Below are 22,272 nucleotides of genomic sequence, written 5' to 3'. Positions count from 1 at the left end.
GCTGTATTAGTTCAAGATTATTCTACATAGAGAGAAAAGATTTGACATAGAGAGGAAAGATTCGACATTATAGAGACAATAGCAAAAAAGGTCAAATGTGCCTAATCTAACTCTATTAGTCCAAGATTATTTGACATAGAGAGAAAAGATTTGACATGGAGAGAAAAGATTTGACATTATAGAGACAATAGCAAAAAAGGTCAAATGTGTCATGAAGATTCAATGAAGTAGTCGCCATGAGCGGACATTTATGGTCAAATGCCCTGCCCATAGGTTATAGAAGTATTCTAATGTTGGTTGACTAGTAATATTAATTAATAAATATAATTATTACTAGTGTCATACAACATTAGAATTCTATTATAGCTTGTAGACCAGAAATGTACAATTGCGGCGTCGTACAGTTTAGCTGCTCCATCGAATCAGGAGATGTTTGTGTGTGCGTGTCTATGGATGCACACAGTCCGGCATGGGAGCATGCCTGAATGGGGGTCCCCTCGGCACATGATTTGCTATGGGGGCACCGGCAGAAAATGAAGAGCGGGCAGTGCCAGAGAGGGCCCTGGGGCTCCAAAAGAGGAGATAAGGTACTGCTCTGTGCAATAGAGTAGGTAAGAATAACATCATTTTTATTTTTATTAAAGTGTAATTAAATACAAGGGTTTGCCTTTAAAAAAGGTATTTTTTTTTTGCCATCAACAGGGACTCCCTTCAAAATGATTGGCACTCAAGAGTGCCACCTATGCCTTCTGTACTATAGGTTCCATAAATGAAAATCGCTCTGTGAATCCTGGAAGCAAACCTTTCAAAACAGGAAATGAGAGGAAATCCCCAAAGTGAAGGAAACCTGCTGTGTCACAGGTGTCACCAGAACTAGTGTTCTCATTAGGGTTGCCACCTGTCCAGGATTCACCTGGACAGTTCGGGTTTGGAATCATGCGTCCAGGTTTAAGACTGCCTGAAACCCGGACACATTATTTAGACTGGACTGGTTTCCCAGCAGGGTTGCTGGCTGCAGTTGTCTAAGCTGAAAGTGTCTGGTAAACTCTTTCACACTGCCCAAAGCCAACACTAACAATCCCCCCCGACCCCAAAAACACACACACACACAGACGGGAGAGGAGAGAGGGCTCGATCAGCACCTCTTCCCCCTACCCCTCTGTGTCTGCCTCAGAAAAGGAAAGTGGGGGCTGGAAATTTGAATTCAGCAGCCTCAGATACATCTGGATGAGAGGTGCTGACTGCCAAGGGGTGAGTGAGCTCACCATCCATCTCTGTCTGTCACTGAAGTCTCCCCCCTCCTCTCTCCTGCCTCTGAGTGAGTACACTAATGTAAATCAGGGTTCTCAGAGCACCCCTTACATCAGATTTCCCCTTTACACCAGAAGCCACAGTGTTCCCCCTTACATTAGAGTCCTCTCCGTACATCAGAGCTCTCAGTGTTTCCCCTTAAATCAGGGTTCCCAGAGCATCCCTTATGTTAAAGGCTCCAGAGTTCTCCCTTACATCAGAGTCTGCAGAGTCCCCCCTTACAGTGAAAGGGAACTCTGCGAGTTTACATGTAAAAGGGGAACTCTGTGTGCTCTGATGTAAAGAGGAACTCTGTGTGCTCTGATGTAATGAGGGACTCTTGTTATTAACTTCATATGATTAGAAATTTTATTTAATAGCAAAATATATCTATAGTTTATACTATAAAAAAAAATTAGCATGCTCCGCTAAAGTGTTTGGGTTTGATTTGAACAAAAAGTGGCAACCCTAGTTCTCATTGGAAGATTTACTTTCTATAAGGCCGCGTACACATGCGCGGACTGTTTGCCCAACCTTGTTCGTCAAACAGTTTCGGCAAACAGTCCGCTCAAAATTTGCATGAGCGGACTTGCCCACACACGAGCGGACTGTTTCAATGAACTGTTTGCCAAACAGTCCGCTCAACTTTTGAAATGAACGGACTCGCCCACGTAAGGCGGAGGCAAATCCGCCCATTTCGAGCGCGTGTACAGGTAGGCGGGGCCCGCGAAGGAGACGTCGCGGGCTCCGCCGCCTGGAATGGGCTTAAAGGGGAACCCCAACGCCGAAAAAAATCGGCGTGGGGGTTCCCCCAAAGTCCACACCAGACCCTTGTCCGAGCACGCTACCCGGCCGGCCAGGAAAGGGGGGCGAGCGTGCGCGCCCCCCCTCCTGAGCCGTACCAGGCCGCGTGCCCTCAACATGGGGGGTGCCTTGGGGAAGGGGGGGCCGCGCGGCCCCCCCACCCCAAAGCACCTTGTCCCCATGTTGATGAGGACAAGGGCCTCTTCCCGACAACCCTGGCCGTTGGTTGTCGGGGTCTGCGGGCGGGGGCCTTTAAGAAGGGGGCCCCCGGATACCGGCCCCCCACCCTATGTGAATGAGTATGGGGTACAATGTACCCCCTACCCATTCACCTGTGAAATAAAGTACAAAAAAAAACACAACACAGGGGAAAAAATATTTTATTGCACAGCTCCGGGGGTCTTCCGTCTTCGGGGGTCTTCTCGCCGGACTCCTCCGCTATGTGTGTGTAGCTCTTTTACTAGCGGAGGAGTCCGGCTTTCTTCCTCCCCGCCGCCGGCCTCTTCTCCCGACTTCGGGGGTCTTGTCCCCCTCTTCGGTTCTTCTGCCGGGCCACCGCGCCTTCTTATAGCTCTTTTACAGGCGGTGGCCCGGTCTTCTGTCGCCGCTGCCTTCCGTTCTTCTGTCGCCGCCTTCGGTTCTTCTGCGGGGCCACCGCGCCTTCTTGTAGCTCTTTTACAGGCGGTGGCCCGGTCTTCTGTCACCGCTGTCGCTGTCGCCGCCTTCCGTTCTTGTTCTTGTTCTTCTTCTTGTTCTTCTTCTTGTTCTTCTTCTTCTTCTTCTCCAGGCGATGTTGACACGTCGCTCCCTCCGGCCGGAATGCCAGGGACACGCTCCGCTGCCACTTATATAGTGACAATGGGGCGGTGTCACATGGTATATGTCACATGGGTTGGTCACATGGTGACCCCGCCCCCTTACGATGTCATAGTCCCCATGTGACATCAACCCATGTGACCAACCCATGTGACATATACCATGTGACCCCGCCCCATTGTCACTATATAAGTGACCGCACAGTGCGGCTCTGGCATTCCGGCCGGAGGGAGCGACGTGTCAACATCGCCTGGAGAAGAAGAAGAAGAACAAGAACAAGAACAAGAACAAGAACGGAAGGCGGCGACAGCGACAGCGGCGACAGAAGACCGGGCCACCGCCTGTAAAAGAGCTACAAGAAGGCGCGGTGGCCCGGCAGAAGAACCGAAGGCGGCGACAGAAGAACGGAAGGCAGCGGCGACAGAAGACCGGGCCACCGCCTGTAAAAGAGCTATAAGAAGGCGCGGTGGCCCGGCAGAAGAACCGAAGAGGGGGACAAGACCCCCGAAGTCGGGAGAAGAGGCCGGCGGCGGGGAGGAAGAAAGCCGGACTCCTCCGCTAGTAAAAGAGCTACACACACATAGCGGAGGAGTCCGGCGAGAAGACCCCCGAAGACGGAAGACCCCCGGAGCTGTGCAATAAAATATTTTTTCCCCCGTGTTGTGTTTTTTTTTGTACTTTATTTCACAGGTGAATGGGTAGGGGGTACATTGTACCCCATACTCATTCACATAGGGTGGGGGGCCGGTATCCGGGGGCCCCCTTCTTAAAGGGGGCTCCCGGATTCCGATAAGCCCCCCGCCCGCAGACCCCGACAACCAACGGCCAGGGTTGTCGGGAAGAGGCCCTTGTCCTCATCAACATGGGGACAAGGTGCTTTGGGGTGGGGGGGCCGCGCGGCCCCCCCTTCCCCAAGGCACCCCCCATGTTGAGGGCACGCGGCCTGGTACGGCTCAGGAGGGGGGGGCGCGCTCGCTCGCCCCCCTTTCCTGGCCGGCCGGGTAGCGTGCTCGGACAAGGGTCTGGTGTGGACTTTGGGGGAACCCCCACGCCGATTTTTTTCGGCGTTGGGGTTCCCCTTTAAGCCCATTCCAGGCGGCGGAGCCCGCGACGTCTCCTTCGCGGGCCCCGCCTACCTGTACACGCGCTTGAAATGGGCGGACTTTCCGAGCGGGAACAGTCCGCTCATTTCGAAAGTACAGCGGACAGGCCCACACACGGGCGGACTGTTCGCTCAAACACAGTTTCAGCGGACAGTTTTTCGGAATTTCCGAAAGACTTTGTCCGTCCAACTGTCCGCTGAAACTGTCCGCTGAAAGCCCACACACGAGCGGACTGTCCGCCCAAACACTGTTCAGCGGACAAGGTTGGGCGAACAGTCCGCCCGTGTGTACGCGGCCTTACTGTTCTAGTGTCAACCCAAGATTTTGGATTTTCGGTTACTTTAGATGATAATGGTAAACAGGACAAATAGAGAGGGTGAATTTCCCTAACGGAAGCACAGAGATCAATAAAAACCTGTTCTAATCCCTCCCTGCTCTATCAAAAAAAAAAGTTTTGCCTTTAGTTACACTAAAAAAAAACTCTCTTCGTAATCACTTCAACCACTTCACGCAAATCGCCTGTACATCGGTACTTTGATGCGAAATACCATTGTTATGGCAGCAGCTAGCTGTATAATACCCCTGTATTTTCAGGAGTGGCGTGCAGTTCTCTTTATAATAAAAGTGGTTTCTGTTACGCATTTGCTGCAAGATCACTTTTATCGGGGGCAGCGCTATGGTCATCTCCGCCGCTTACCGGAGCCGTTAGCAGTGGCAGAGACAATAGTGTCCGCTCCCTTCACTGCCTGGATGTCAAGTGAGGGAAAAATGTCCCCCACTCCGCTCCATAGCATTGGAGGGCAGAAGCTATGTCAAAAGTTACTTCTGCCCAGTGGTCTTAAAGGTAAAAAAAAATGTATTTGTAAAAAATAAAAAAATAACATTTACGTTTCTTTTTTTTTTTTTTTTGTATTGCATTTTTGTGTAATTATGAGATCAGAGGTCTTTTTTACCCCAGATCTCACATTTAAGAGGTCCTGTCATGCTTTTTTTCTATTACAAGGGATGTTTAAATCCCTTGTCAAGCCGCGTACACACAGGCGGACTGTATGGCCTACTTAGTCCATCATACAATCCGACGGACAGTCCGTCATACTTTCGAATGAACGGACTTGACCACACACACCACTTTTTGAGCGGACTAATACGGCATACTAAGTCCGCCATACTATCCGCCCTACTTTTGAAATGAACGGACTCGCCCACACACGCGGAGGAAAGTCCGCTCATTTCGAGCGCGTCTCCAGGTAGGCGGGGCCCGCAAAGGAGACGTTGCTGACCCCGCCGCCTGGTATGGACTTAAAGGGGAACCCCAACGCCGAAAAAAATCGGCGTGGGGGTCCCCCCCAAGTCCACAACAGACCCTTGTCCGAGCACGCTACCCGGCCGGCCAGGAAAGGGGGCGAGCGAGCGCCCCCCCTCCTGAGCCGTACCAGGCCGCGTGCCCTCAACATGGGGGGGTGCCTTGGGGAAGGGGGGGGCCGCGCGGCCCCCCACCCCAAAGCACCTTGTCCCCATGTTGATGAGGACAAGGGCCTCTTCCCGACAACCCTGGCCATTGGTTGTCGGGGTCTGCGGGCGGGGGGCTTATCGGAATCCGGGAGCCCCCTTTAATAAAGTGACATAAAGCCATGTGACACCGCCCCTTGTCCCTATATAAGTGGCCGCGCAGTGCGTCCCTGGCATTCCGGCCGGAGAGATCGTCGAGGCAACATCTCCTGGAGAAGAAGAAGAAGAAGAAGAACGGAAGGCGGCGGCGGCGGCGACAGAAGACCGGGCCACCGCCTGTAAAAGAGCTATAATAAGGCGCAGTGGCCCAGCAGAAGAACCGAAGAGGGGGACAAGACCCCCGAAGTCGGGAGAAGAGGCCGGCGGCGAGGAAGAAAGCCGGACTCCTCCGCTAGCAAAAGAGCTACAAGAAGATAGCGGAGGAGTCCGGCGAGAAGCCCCCCGAAGACGGAAGACCCCCAGAGCTGTGCAATAAAGTATTTTATCTCATGTGTTGTGTTTTTTTTTGTACTTTTATTTTACAGGTGAATGGGTAGGGGTACATTGTACCTCATACTCATTCACATAGGGTGGGGGGCCGGTATCCGGGGGCCCCCTTATTAAAGGGGGCTCCCGGATTCCGATAAGCCCCCCGCCCGCAGACCCCGACAACCAACGGCCAGGGTTGTCGGGAAGAGGCCCTTGTTCTCATCAACATGGGACAAGGTGCTTTGGGGTGGGGGGGCCGCACGGCACCCCTTCCCCAAGGCACCCCCCCATGTTGAGGGCACGCGGCCTGGTACGGCTCAGGAGGGGGGGGAGGCGCTCGCTCGCCCCCCTTTCCTGGCCGGCCGGGTAGCGTGCTCGGACAAGGGTCTGTTGTGGACTTGGGGGGGACCCTTTAAGTCCATACCAGGCGGCGGGGCCAGCGACGTCTCCTTCGCGGGCCCCGCCTACCTGGATACCCGCTCGAAAAGAGCGGACTTTTCTCCGGGCGGGAAAAGTCCGCTCATTTCAAAAGTACGGCGGACTGGCATACACACGGGCGGATTGTCCGCCGAAATGCGAGTACGACGGACAGTATTTCGAAAAATCCGAAATACTTAGTACGCCGGACTGCACGCTGAAAAAGTCCGCTGAAGCCCACACACGAGCGGACTGTCCGCTGAAATGTGTTTCGGCGGACTAAGTAGGCCATACAGTCCGTCCGTGTGTACGCGGCATAATAGGAATAAAAGTGACCCAAATTATTAGTTTTTAAATAGACAGTGTAGAAATAAAAAATAAAAAAGTAAAATAAATAAGAAACTAAAAATATATATATTTAAAGCGCCCTGTCCCGCCGAGCTCGTGTGCAGAAGCGAACAGTAGCGCCTAGTAGTGAGTAGCGCCTGCATATGAAAACGGTGTTCAAACTACATATGCGAGGTATCGCTGCGATCCTTAGAGCAAGCGCAATAATTCTAGTACTGGACCTCCTCTAACTCAAAACTGGTAACATGTAGAAATTTTTAAGTGTCGCCAATGGAGATTTTTAAGTGCCAAAGTTTGTCGCCATTCCACAATTGGGCACAATTTTGAAGCGTGACATGTTGGGTATCAGTTTACTCGGCATAACATTATCTTTCAAAATATATCTGTGATCACTGAGTCTCAGTGACTCAATGATCACAGCGTGCACCATGAATTAACCAAAAAAAAAGATTACTTAAAGAGGAAGTAAACCCTGATGAGTTTACTTCCTCTTTTTTTCCCTGCAAAGGTAAAGCATAATGGACTACTATGCATCGCATAGTAGCCCATTATGTGTCACTTACCTGACACAGGAGCCAGCGAAGTCACGCTGTCCCCTGTAGTCCGCCGCATCCATCTTGCTGGTGGCGTCTCGCAGCTCCGCCGCTGTCATTCGGCGAAGCCGCAATGACGTCACTCCCGCGCATGCGCATGGGAGTCGACAAATGCGGCAGCTCCATTTTTGGAACTGCCGCGTTCAGTGCGCCTGTACGGCGCATGCGCCGTAGACAGCGGTGCCCGTTTTCGGGCAAATATCTCCTAAACCATATAGGTTTAGGAGATATTGCTTGGACCTACAGGTAAGCCTTAATCTAGGCTTACCTGTAGGTCAAAGTGGTTTGTAAGGGTTTACAACCACTTTAACTGCACAAGTGCTTTTTTTTACCACCACTATTCCTTTATATTGGCTTTTAAAATTTACAAATGCAGCAATTTAGAATTTGGATGGAAGGTTTAGCACGGGAAACACTTTTTGATAGATAAAAAGTGCATTTTATATACATTTATATAAATCAGATCAAAATGAGGGACAAATGAGGAGGAATGAGGGACAGAGGGACATTGCTCGAAATCAGGGACAGTCCCTCCAAATTAGGGACAGTTGGGAGCTATGCCTAACGTCTTGATGTAAATTAACCCCTACAGGAACATACGTGTGCCTGATGCATCAGTGCCAAAAGCTACAAGTCATTTGCTGAGATCTGGGCACTGAAAATTACTCATTGGGAACAATTACGCTGGCACAAAAAACGAATCCCTTTGAATAGAGCATTATTAGTGGCGGCTTTCATCATTCACCATTCTATGAGTTATGTTTAGTTCTCAGAATTACTGCCTCCTGGGTTTACATTAACAGTCTTGAGCTCTTATAATAACTAGACATGTTCTTCTTTAATATTCTAGCAGTTATTCGATGAAAATGATTTATTTCAGTTTACCAAACATTGCTCACTGGTGTCACCTAGTGGAGGATGTTTGTAGTCAGTAATGTCACTGTGACAGCTGTGGTGTAGGAGAAGAATGAGACACATTTCTTGCTGCAGAAGAATTGAGTGTAAGAACACAAATATTTAGCTATAGTCTTTGGAACAATATTTTAGTACAATGATGACAAGCTTGCTTTGCTCAGACTTTAGCATTTTTACAAATACAATTTCACCAGCTCAAATGTTAGTTCAAATATTTAAGAAAAAAATTGAAAATGACAACTGTTAACTCTCTTTAGCTGAACATTTTTTGGTGTGTTTACGTGCAAATAAGCAATTTACTTAGTTAAGTGGTATTTTTAGCTTTATTCACCTTTTTTTTAACTCAATAGAAAGATGAGCAAAGGTGTCAAAATTGTAGAATTTTGGTTAATATTCACACTAATATATTAACACTTGCACTAATTGGGGACTTCTACGCTTTCTTTCTTTCATGTCAGTATGATGCATATTGAGCAGCCCCTTTATAGGTGTTGTATATATTTCTCATTTAGATCCCAATGCTTTTTACCTTTACACCTGTTATCCATATCTCCCAACTTTTTGAGATGGGAATGAGGGACACCTATCAGCAAAAGTATGCAGGCAAAGGACACACCCGTTACCACGTCCCCTTAAAGGAGAATTGTACAAATAAACAAGATTGCTTAAACCCACAAGTGCCACAAGTTAGTGAAGAAAGGGTTACTGCTAATGCCCATTAATTCCGCTATGCTGCCAAATGGTGTCAGCCCTCACAGTTGTCTTTTGCTAAACTACTTACCCACTTCCATACTCAGCTCTGTATAAAATAAAGGTGAATCATTCTGTAGTTCATGATAAGAACTAGGAGGGCTGAATAGGCTCTTTGAAATAACACAAGATGCGTTCAGAAGACACATGTAGGCAAGTACCCAGTTTAATGGTTTCCCTTGTATTTTCTACATCACTTTTGCCAATGTTGTGTAGCGCACCCAACCTAAGAGCTGCAAGTGACATGGGATCCCCCACCCTGCACAGCCAGGCACACCAAATTTTCACAGGCTCCCAAAGTCAGAAAACAGTCCAGTGCTTGTTTTGTATTTTTATTGAGGGGATAAAACTTGGATGGGGAGTACAGTCAGGGCCAGTACTGGGGGTGGGCGGGAGGGCCTGTGTGAAGAGGGCACAGTTTTCCTGGGTACAATCCTGCCCAGCACAGAATATATTGCTGAATGTAGGGAGGGACAAAAGAGGAGGAATGAGGGAGAGAGGGACATTGCTCCAAATCAGGGACAGTTGGGAGCTATGAGGGCACATTCACAAGAAGTGCAGACATGTGTCTCCCATGCAGGGCTGTCTTTTAGCAGCAAGGGGTACATAGGTGTTGTGCACATCCCCATGCCAAGTGCCCCATTCATTTCTACTGGGACATGAGGCTGCATGGGCACACAATGCCCGTACACCCCTGTACTGATAAAAGAGAAAAAGAAGAAAAAAACTGCGCTTAAGGTTAAAAATATGTGAATATGTGAAATATATAAAGATGTATAAAGATGTATGAGGATTTCCTATATACAAGGATGTTCAGCTGCGGCTTCACTATGTCACATACATGCAAATAGGTAAACGAAAAATCATAAGCCGCGCTAAACAGATACAAAAGCAAATACAACCAACTACTTGTGCAGTAATATAAGAATAAATGTTGAAATAGATATTATATACGGTATAACAACCCTATATGTATATACGTGAAACAAAACACATAGGTGTTAAAATTTCTAACCCCAAAATCCCACCACCGCTATTAAACACATGTAATAAAAGTCCATGACATATACCTGTAAAAAAATATATATATAAAATATAAACACCCAGTGTATGAACAATGAATCCGTATAAAAAACAGGAAGGGGTTAACATGAGACTGAGTGAAAGTCCTCTGGATATAAACCACAATATTCCTGGGAATCCAAATATGGGTGCAGTTATGTTCAATCCACCACCAACAGACGATAAGATTTACTGCTTACCGGATATAAATGACCCCCCACTACAGAGGGTCACACGGGGCTTCATAAGAATGGACGCCACTTCCAACCACAAAGGAAAGGGATTTCTCGATGTCTTCCTGGCCTCGCTGTTTTAGGAAATCTTGGGAAGGAAACTCACTCCCGGACACTCAACTCAAGAGTCCAAGAGGACTCAGAGCCAGGGGCATCAGAACCATAGAGGGAAAATAAACTCAAAATAGTGTAAAACCCTTTTTATTTTAAGGATAAAAATATAAAAATACACTTACAAGTGTGTAAAAGAAAAAGCGCCTTAAGTCCGTGGCGCCGGACGGACGCACACGGACAGACTCGTTCTCCCGGGACCCGTCACAAACACGAGGTGATAAGTAGCGCACCGCTCAGCCCTACGCGTTTCGCAACAAAATTGCGTCATCCAGGGGCACGAGCGGCACGCTGTGTCACCTCAATTTATATGTCTCCAATCATCCAAGCCTCACTCTGGGCACCTGGCTTTTCCCGCCAAAACCAAGCCTCATCTTGAAATCGGCGCCTGATTCGTCAGGCAATGACTCCAAGGGCCAATCTAGAGGGTTGGGCCCACCCACATGTCCGCCCTCATATGTACCCTGTCATATCAGTTCTAATATTCAGCTGAATTGGATTAGGCAGATGGTATTATGTCCCACTGTGTTGTATGGGCCATGTGTCCCAACTATACAAATACATACCTTTATACTGGCAGAAAAAACAGGAGGGAGAGGAATGTATACGGAACGCCAAGAGAGCGTCACTGGCCCAACTTCCGGTTTGTGACCTTCCCGGATATCCAAGCCTCACTATCGTTCTCATATAACTTCCGGTCCTACATAGCCCGATTATCCAACTCCTAATGCTTAATATATGAACTCCCCAATGTATCTCTTTCTCTTCCTTTAAATACAGGACACCAGCCCTGTCCAATGGTATAAATCGAAAAGAAACAACCAATGCGAGTGCAGGGCGTCCCGTCGGGATCGTCCATGCCCCACTTCCGGTTGTTAATTCTCGGATATATGCCCCACTTCCGTTCTCGATAACTTCCGGTCACATGTGCCCGATCGGAAGCTGCGCCCACACTAACCAAGCCTCATTTTCGTCACATAAGGTCACTTCCGGTATGTGACTGTGATGATCCCGCCCTGATGGCTCCACGCCGCCTACGACGCGACGTAGCAGAAGACCCGACACCTCTCCTCATCGGTCCGCATACTCCCCCGTGCGTGCGCAGGGTTGTTAGCAAAATCGAAGGCACAACACATAACTCCCAATGGCAACAGCCAAAACTGCGCCCCCCAGTGCACTGATACCATAAATGCACCCACCACATGCATCAAATCCACATAACTAGTCTGCATTAGTATCCAAACCATTACACTGGATGAGTGATCTGAAGTGTTCAATGTTACACTATAAGATCACTCAATAGTGCATAGTGGGTTTTCTTTATAAGTTATCACAACATCATGTGTCTCCTCCATCATAACCGCGAACTCAAAGTATCTCAGAAATTCGTCAGATTTATGGCTATGGGGACACTATCATAGATGACCCCAAAATTTTCCTTATAGCCGCCGGCCCAGAGTGCGAGTCTGATGAGAGGAGTTCACAAAAAATATAAATAAAGCAGAACAATGAACCAAAATGATTAATGGCTGACATTAGTGGACAGATGGCAAAAATATGTTCATCATTGTTACAAACAAAACCATCAAAGAGCATAATGAAATTATTTTTGTGAGTATCGCAAGTAGATCTGGCACGATTGCACTATATAGGACACCTAACTCCCTCAAGGGCATCCATGAAATGAACAGGAGAATAAAGCAAGGACGTGAGCGCCCTCACAAATTATTTATGAAGGCGTTCACGTCCGTGTCAACATTCATGCCAAAAGGCACATAGGTTTTAAGCCTGTAAATCCAGGCCATTTCTTGTCTAGAAATCTCCCTGACCAGTGATCCACCCCTCCAGTGGGGTCTATACTTATCGATACCCACATATAATGTATTGGAGGGGTCTCTGTTATGTGCTTGGTCAAAATGACGTGACACCGGATGCTTGTCGAAACCTCTCCTAATGTTACCAACATGCTCATTGAGTCTCGTCTTCAGTGCCCTTTTGGTCCTCCCCACATATTGGAGGCCGCAAGGGCACTGTATCAGATACACAACTCCCTCGGATGAGCAAGTGATAAATGATTCAATATCATAGGATCTTGATGTACTCGTGGATGAAAACTTGTAAATCCTCCTGTCCTTGCAACTATTTAAAGTACAAATCTGACAGTTCCTACACTTGTAATAGCCTTTCATATCCTGAAAGAAAGATCTAACTGCCCTTGGTGGGTCATGTACGCTTGGTGCCACGCGACTCCCCAAGGACGATGCTCCCTTAAAGATCACTTGTGGTTTAGGTGGTAGAATGGTACCTAGAACTGGGTCACTTGTTAGTAGGTGCCAAGAGAGCTGATAAAAGAGAGCCCTGCACAAGACACACATGTCTGTACCCAATGTGAATGGGCCCTAAAGAACTCATATACATGGATGCTTAGTGAGCTCCTCAGGCATAAGAAAACAACAAGGATTTTATTCAGGAGCTAATAAAGCTGGCCAAAGATGGATGGAAATGTAACTGGTCCAGCAAGGACTACATAGTATCACTCCATCTATGGCCATTCTTGCTAAAGTTGAAGTCCATTTTTGATGATCAATTCTCTCAATCCAGTAGAAGTGTTTCCTTCTATCTGCAGCGTTGACATAGATGTGTCAGCAGAAAGGATTCCCTCTTTTACCTTAATTGTGTAGATGGGGGGATCTGCTCAGTTTTTTTTTGTTCGGACATGGACTGAAAACAAACAAACCAGATCCATCTATGGGCAGCCTTCAGCTTACAATACACTATACAATCTGATTGTACAATATCTTTTAGATCTACCACTGGCGACTATGCAGTACAAAGCTCTGCCTGATTGGATCATTTTTAAATTAATTGTTTAGGTTTGTCCATATATAACAAAGTTTTGGTAAATCTAAAGGAGATTGTGCAGAAATTGTACAATCATATTCTATAGTGTATGCTCACCTACAGCATAGTGTTCTTGTGCATACAACTAACAATGACAAACATTTACATTTTCCCTGTTATCTTTACAACACTTATATATCTTTAACAGCCTGACACATTGGGGTTGATTTACTAAAATTGGAGCACACAGAATCTGGTGCACCTCTACACAGAAACCAATCAGCGTTGAGGTTTTATTGGCAAAGCTTAATTGAATAAGCTGAAGTTAGAAGCTAATTGGCTACCATGCACAGCTGCACCAGATTCTAAATGCATCAGTTTTAGTATACCCCCCCCCCCCCCCCATTGTCTATGCTGGGTACACACTAGGGTTGCACCAATACCTGTTTTGTACTGGCAATTACGATTACCAATACTCAAGTTCTCACTGATACCAGTTATGGCACGTACACACAACCGAACTTTCAGGCAGAAAAGGTCAGACGGTCTTCCCGACGGAGTTCCGACCGAACGGACTTGCCCGCACATGAACAGACCAAAGTCCACTTGTTTTGAATGTGATGACGTACGACAGGACTAGAAAAGGAAGTTCAAAAGCCAGTAGCCAATAGCTACCCTTGCGTTGTATTTGGTCCGTCGGACCAGCATACAGACAAACGGTTTCCCGATAGAAATTAATTCCGTCTGAAAGATTTAAAACATGCTCTATTTCTAGGTCCGTCTGAATTTTTGAAAAAAAAAAGTCAGATGAAGCCCACACACGATTGGAATATACAACGGAATTATTCCGTCTGACCTTTTCTGCCGGAAAGTCTGATCGTGTGTATGCGGCTTAACTGAAACCTTTGTGGTGGGATATGAGCCCATACAAAATAAATGGGCTCATATCACACTGCAAAGAATCTCATGTGATTTGAACAGGAATGCGGTGTGTTTCCTGTCCAAAGCACATGCGGTTTCCAGCACCGCTCTTGTGTAAACCCAGGCTGAAGTCATTATGACAAAGCTGAGCTCACACAGGAGCGGTGTGAGAAACTGCATGAGATGCTGACAGGAATTGTACCATATTCCTGTTCAAATTGCATGCAATTCTTTACAGTTTGATTTAAGCCCATTCATTTTGTATGAGCTCAAATCTCACTGCAAAATATTGGTTTTAGGTATCGGAGTATTGGCATGAGTACAAATACTTGTGCAAATGCTTAGTACCAGCACCAATACTGGTATCAGTGCAACCCTAGTACAATTTTTTTTTCTTTTTTTTTTTTTTCGTTTCAAAGACTTTTATTGAGAAAAGAGAACAGTATACATAAATTGCTGTACGAAAATTGTTACACAAGGAATAAAAGATAACAGTTGCTCATGATATAGGTAATGCAACCATATTGTTTAACATTTACTTCAGAGAAAAAGGTATAACATTTAGATCTTCTCCAGGGCCTCCAATAGGGGGTCTGGAGTGAGAGAAGGTAGAGGAGGGGAAGGGGGTGTAAAGAGAAAATGGGGAGTAGGTAGTGAGAAAGCTTCAATCAGATTTTTATTATAGAGAGGGATAAGGGGTCTGTCTGAGGCTGAAGCCAGTACTCACAAGTGATTCTTTTCTTTTCAAGTAGGCTGAACAGATCCCTGCATCAACTCAAACAAGGTAAATGGAGGAATGCCACCTCTGTGCTATTGTACTCGGACAGCAGTACTCTTCCACTGTCAGAATACAATGATCAGCACTGTAGGCCACAGATTGAAGGAGGTTTTCAAGCAGGACCAAGATCCGCTTCAGCTAGTTCTAGAGCACCATTTACAATCTTCAGAAATTACTGCTGGGCAGCCAAGTTACTCAGTATTGTCTGTGAACCAAGTCGTCATTGTGTACTTTGTGATCATTGTGATGACAATCACAAATTTAAATCATAATACTAGTGCACTCCGCAACCATTACATATGTTTTTGTGTGCTGGAAATGCTTCTACTAGCTCCACCCCCTGCCCTGCTCACGGGGGCCAGGGCGCATTTTGGCAACCTCACCCTGGGCACTGAAATACCTTGTCCCACCACTGAGTACAGTAGTGGTATTATGGGATGTCCACATGACTTTAGAACAACTTCAGGGACCACTTTCTTATATACAGTTTATATATACTCCTCATTTTCCTCCAGCACACTTGCTTTCAGATATGCCAGCTGCCACACTGATAGTTCTTGTGACACAAAGTCAACTGTCAGATTTTAAAGCAAAAGCCCTTTACAGGCAGGGACCCCGAGCCCCTTTTACTGTGTTGCAAAGTCCAGTGTCCAGCTTATATCTGTGGCTACGGTCTCAGGTGCTTCCAGCCCGTCTGGCTGCATATGCCCCTTTCACTAGCCCACCTGGCTACTTCTTCTCAGTCCTCACATACTGACACCACAGTCTTCCCAGACTGCATACTCTCCAGCCCACCCAGCCGACTTCACCTGGAGATCTCCTGGACCTGCTGACTCTCTCCCGCTGTCCTCACACCTGCTCCCATGCATCCAGGGCAGGATTCCTCCATGTGTTGTAGAGTGTCCCTCCAGCACCCTCCCCCAAGGCCCGAGGTTACCTTCCCCCCCCCCAGACTAGGGGGTACCCTCAAGGGCCAATGACAGACCCCTCAGCACTCCATCTCCCTCTTCCACCTGACTGCCCTGCTGGCATGACCCCAGAATATTTAAGAGGTGCCCACCCCCTGCCAGCCCACTTGCTAGGGATTGGCTGGGACCCTCTTCAATACTCCAAGCAGCTCATCCTAGACTTGACCCTCTACTTCTGGAAGCTTCTCCAAGGTTCCAGAGAGCAGGAGGAGTTACTAGAGGTGCTGCTTGATGAGTCATCCATCCTCCCTGAGTCAATCATCTTTACCCAGATTCACCCCAGGCCTGGCTCTTAGCCAGGCCAAATTTACCTACACTACAGTGTCACACAAAAAACTATCTACACCTAGAACACTAAGCTAGAGGGTGCTTCAGTTGTGCATTGCTACTGTATGGAGTTGGTGCTTCTGAGGTTAGAAGAGTTAACTTTACTACCCATTTTCCCAGTTATTTATAATTCCAAATCTTATTGGTGGACAATAAATGCAAGGGAAGAGCAGTTCATGGAGAATTGCTCTTTATATGGAAACTAAAGAAGGGAACATGCTTCTATGTAATTGAATTTTGTCCTACTTTAAACCTTGATGGAAGCCTGGTCTGTGTTCCAGGAGATGGACTTTTATGAGCAACTGTATTGGACTTGCAATAGAATAAGGTATAGTCTATTATGGGGCAGGGATACCAGGAGGCACCAGAAGTTATAGGGATTACTAAATGTGGAACAATGTTGACAAATGTAATGTAATGTGAAAATGTATTAAATCAAGTGCTATCAGTAATGACAAGTTTTGTTGTTTACAAGTTCTGCCAGGTCTGAGGTTATTTCAGGATACCTATAAAGAGGTGCATGCATGGCATATAACATGACTAGGGATGAGCCGAATACCCCCCGGTTCGGTTCACACCAGAACTTGCAAACAGACAAAAAATTTGTGCGAACACCGTTAAAGTCTATGGGACACGAACGTGAAAAAACAAAAGTGCTAATTTTTAAGGCTTATATGCAAGTTATTGTCATAAAAAGTGTTTGGGGACCCGGATACTGCCCCAAGGGACATGTATCAATGCAAAAAACTGTTTTTAAAACTGACTTTTTTTCAGGAGCAGTGATTTTAAGAATGCTTACTGTAACTGCTTTAGCCCCAGAAGATTTTACCTTCTTCCTGACCAGAGCACTTTTTGCGATTCGGCACTGCATCGCTTTAACTGACAATTGTCCGGTCGTGCGACATTGCACCCAAACAAAATTTGTTTTGCCGCAAATAGAGCTTTTCTTTGGTGGTATTTGATCGCCTCTGCGGTTTTTATTTTTTGCACTATAAACAAAAAAAGACAGACAATTTTGAAAAAAACGCAATATTTTTTTACTTTTTAATATAATAAATATCCCCAAAAATAAATAAAAAAAACGTTGTTTTCCTCAGTTTAGGCCAATATGTATTCTTATACATATTTTTGGTAAAAAAAAATCGCAATATGCGTATGTTGATTGGTTTACGTTATTGGTGGAGTTATTGAGGGGACAGCAAATTTACACTGTTATACAAGTTGTACACTCACTACTTTACATTGTAGCAAAGTGTAATTTCTTCAGTGTTGTCACATGAAAAGATATAATAATATATTTCCAGGTCAAATTCAGGTAGTGACACTGGTTGCATTTAAAAAAAAATAATGATGTATAAATGATTTTAAGAATGCTTTTATTTGTTTGCCTTTTATAGTTTCCTAGAGTTTGGGTTTAAACATTTCAGCAGCCCCTGACATAAAACCACTGCAGAAATTAGAAACCAAAAAGAAGAAGCCTTTAACAAACAAGCCAAAATACAATGACCAATCTTACTGATAACAATAGAAACCCATAAAACCACTTGAATTGAACTTGGCACAGTTCATGACACCCCTTGAATAAAAGCAATTGATGCCTAATTTTCAAATCGGGGCAGCTTGCAGTCGGGTAAATTGGCTAAACAAGCCAAGGATGAGGTCTGATGCCTACTCTGAATGACAATGTTGGAGCTGACAATTGGTTAGACACAGCACACAGTAGCCTTTGCATGTGATCTGCAGGAGGTGACAGGTAAATACAGCATTGCTTTTCCTTGGCCATGTCCATACAAGACAGGGTTTCCCCTTTACCTGCTGCAGAACATCACTGAACAGAATGACATCACCTCCTACACAAACACAAGAATAAAAGAGAACAACAACATAAACTATACAAATCACATCTGTTCTCACCATTACTTACATGGTTTTCAGATAATGGGAAGGTAGATTTGCAAGAGGAAATCCAAAATATCCTTCTTGGATTTGTTAAGCCCCATATACTTGATGGGCAGCATCGGCCTGTTTAATAGAAACCGGTCAGCATTCAGCCCTGTGTGTACTGCAGCCGGTCTGTCGAAGGGCCATGACTGAAAAAGGTCTGCCGACTGGCACCCTATCAGCGACCTCAGCCAATGGCGGGGGGACGGGGGACGCCCCTCTCTCAGAATACAATAGAACAGCAAGGGAGATTGCTGTACTAACATCACAATGGGATGTTAGTACCACGATCAGTCTGCTGGATTAAACAATCAAAAACTAGCAGTGTCCCTATGAGAGCTGTCTTATCTGGTCCAACTTGTGTCAGTCCGACTTTTGAAAAGGTCCCTGCACTACTTTGGTCCAATTTGGGTCTGATTACAGCCTATGGAATTTAATTGAAGTTGCATTCAAGTTGGATCAGCATCTTAACTGATCCGACTTGTGACATGCGACTTGTACTCAGAGGCAACTTTAGCAATGTAAAATGTATTGAAAAAAGAAAAAAGAGCGTGGGGGTCCCCCCAATCCATACAATCCCCTTCATCAATGCTTTGTACATGATGGGTATGTGACGTTACAAGAGGGTGGGTCTCCAGGTGATGTCACCAGATGGACAAGCCCCAAAGTTATATAAGAACTGTCAGACACCGGAGCTGACAGAATGGCGGGATTCAGCGACAGAGGAGGAGTGTTTTTTTTTTTCAGTGGGTCGGCGGTGGCAGAGGAAGACATCATGATTGACGTTGGAGCTACCATGGGGGACATTAGTAATTTTTAATAAAGGACTTGTCAAAAACCATCTCATGTTTTTATTACACTACACAAAATCGAATACCGAAGTTGTGCGACTTTTGTGACACACGGCCTTAGCTTCATTGTAGCCCTTCTAATTTAATCAATAATTAATAACTCTTTTCAACATTTTGCTAATTGATTAGGGTAACTCCACTTTCAGGGGAAAAATATAAAATACAGAAAGAAATACAGCATAATAAAATTGCTACACAATTCATATTGCATATTGCAATTCACACTCATATTGCAATCAAATGTTATTAAAAATTACCTTTCCTTTTCCATCTGCAAAGCTGCAATTTTCTGTAAAATACAATATGGCACCCTGAAGGCATTCTGTACAGAGTTGGTGTTCAGAGCACCCCAGAAATGTCATTTCCAGCTTGTGTGATTGGCTCACTGATTTTCCCAAATGTCTACAAGTCAAATTTTGGGCCACCAGAAGTGAGCCGTACAGCTTGCGCAGCTGTGAAGAAACATACAAAATCCTTCTGTGATATGGGATCACTGCACACCTTGTCTTCCAGAATGTAGCATTTAGAGGGGAACACCGCAGAGCCTATGTCCCACCCCATCAGTCCAGTTTTCCTCTGCCACCTTACTCCCAGTGACAGAATCGAGTTCCGTCATGCACTAAGCGTGGACCTCTTGCATGCACTTATTAACTCTCTCAACTCTCCTATATTGTGCAGCTAGGGTCATGGAGTGTCCATACCATGGGTTCAGTATAGATTGCTTGCAGAGAATCGACTGCTAGTGAGAGAGCCAGAGCACCAACCCGACCAGAGCACCTCCCTAGCTACTGGAAGTCCTGTCAGCCATGCCTGGTACCACTTTTTATCTGGCTGCTATAATATTCACACTAGTGCATGGTTACCTGGAGCAACTACATTCTTCCTGCCAACTCCTTGGCTGGGTTAACCTTTTGATGTGGCCTTCTGTTTCACCCCGTGTGTGCTTTTCAGGCCCTGTTTTCCTGATTCTCCTGATCCATGTACCTCAATGCATCCATTTGAAATACTTCAGACCAGGCAAGAGGGGAGGCAAAGTCCTTACTCAGCAAGGTTTCTGAAGAATAGTCCAGGTATTATGGGTGGCTACATCCTCGAGTTTGCCTCCTGATTCTTCCCATGCAGGCTACCAGCCCCTGAGTAGAGCCATTCCCTATTTTATTTATGGCCCATGATGAAAGTCTGAGCCTAGAAAATGCCTGGGAAAGTGATAAGAAAGATGAAATCCCTTCCCAACCAGATAGCCTGGATAACTCACAAACCAACCTGCCTACACTCAGAGGAGAATGTTTTTTCTTAGCAAAATTTGAGTTTTTCATTAAAATAAAATTCCAGGCATGCTTAACTACTCTTAAATATATTCCCTCCCTCCTCCTAACACCTATTCTGACTATTCTGCTGATACTAGAATGCTTGAAGAGAAATCCAATGTGCCCCTGCAATGTCTACTTGATCAGGGACCTCTCCTTGCACTGATACTTTCTCTAACAAGTCAGGATGTATGTCCCTCTCCTAACCACTCACTTCAGGTGTGCCCAAATGGTGTCAGAACCCCAAATCAAAGAGTCCCAACAAGATAGCTGCTGAGGGATCATCAGAAGTTGCAGTGTCCAATCAGAGAGCTGCAACTTCTGTGACAACTACGGGATCCTTCAAGGAACAATCTTCCTCTAAAGATCCCACTCCATTGGTATAGTGACAGAATGCCACCTACTGAATGGAGGCAAGTTAGTACCTGCCCACCTGTGGCAAAGACCAATCTTCCTACAAACACAGATTTCTTGATTCCCTGCAATCTAACACTTTTCTTTAACATGATAAATAGTGAAGGGCCAAACACCCCTCAGTTTGGTTCACACCAGAACTCCTGAACATGTAAAAAGTTCCTAATATATGGTAATTCTGTTTTGGGAATTGGTTGCCACCATCCCTATTTCTGTACTTGAAATGGGAAAAAGATTTTGAAAGCAACCAAAAAAGAAAATGCATAACCATTTATATATAAAAAATAAACTTTTTTTTAGAAAACTCTAAAAAGACATAGCCTTGTTAAAAACACATGTGGCCATATTTAGGCCAAGCTCCATTGTACACACCAATATCCAGTTGATACTTTGACAATGTTACATATCTCTTTGGAGGATTTGATGTTTAACAGTTTGCTCGGGCATCATACATCCAATGCGTTTCTATATTTATGAATTCATCTCTTCCATGGGACCCGATGTATCAATGCAAACATTTATTTTTTAAATATTGTTTTTAAAGGAGTAATGATTTTAATGATGCTTAAAGTGAAACAATAAAATGAAAAAAATCATTTAAATATAGTGTTTGAGGGGGTCCCCTTAGTCTGTCTGTAAATTGGTGCATCTGTACCATGTATAGAACCTGCTGCAGCAAAATTGACATGTATAAAGAAAAAATAATTACATTAAATTGATTTTCCCAGCTAGAAGGCATTTTCGGCAATACATAAATGTTTTTTAAAAAACCCAGTGCCCCCCCCCCCCAAGCCATACCAGGTCTTTGGGTCTAGTATGGATTTTAAGGGTAACACCACACAAAAATAAAAAAATGGCATGTGGTCCCCCCTAAAATCCACACCAGATCCTAATCCAAACATGCAGCCTGGTAGGTCAGGACAGAGGGGGAACTATACCAGGCCACATGCCCTCAACATGGGGGACGCACCAAAGCACCTGGTCGACAAGGGTCTCTTCCCTACAACCCTGGGCGGTGGTTGTGGGGGTCTGCAGGCAGGGGGTTTATCAGCATCTGGAAGCCCCATTTAACAGGGGGGCCCCCAGATCCTGCCCCCCATGTGAATGAGTATGGGGTACACCCCTACCCATTCACCCAAAATAAAACAGTGTAAAAAAACAGGAGCCAGTTTTTGACAAGTCCTTTATTAAAAATGCAGATCCATTGTCAATCACGACATTCGCTGCATCCCTAGACCCGAAAAAAGGAGAAAAAAGCTAACCTCTGACTGCCTGCTCCTCCATCTGACATTTCTTAACTAGGTAAGGGGCGGGGCCACCTGATGATGTCACCTGGTGGCACCGCCCTGCCTTGTGATGTCATCAGCCCTTGTAACGCCATCAACGACTTAATTTTGGCGTGGGGTTCGGGTCTGGTATGGATTGGGGGGGCCACAATGTTTTTTTTTTTCTCTATTGCTGGCTAATTCGGAAATTTTTATTCTTCATTCAGCTGTCATTGGGGA

The 22,272-nt window shown here is 45.7% G+C and overlaps 1 protein-coding gene across 4 annotated transcripts in view; it reads left to right on the top strand.

Moving 5' to 3' along the window:
* The window catches only part of DPP6 (dipeptidyl peptidase like 6), a 1,860,394-nt gene that overhangs the window by 1,547,477 nt on the left and 290,645 nt on the right, over nt 1–22,272 (top strand). The gene's annotated exons all lie outside the window — the stretch shown is intronic.

The sequence above is a fragment of the Lithobates pipiens genome, unplaced genomic scaffold (genome assembly GCF_037356315.1).
Source record: "Lithobates pipiens isolate NorthernLeopardFrog02 unplaced genomic scaffold, aLitPip1_a1.2 Scaffold_19, whole genome shotgun sequence".
In the NCBI taxonomy this organism is placed as follows: domain Eukaryota; kingdom Metazoa; phylum Chordata; class Amphibia; order Anura; family Ranidae; genus Lithobates; species Lithobates pipiens.
Note: the sequence above shows the minus strand (reverse complement) of the source record. Positions and strands in the feature narration are given on the sequence as shown.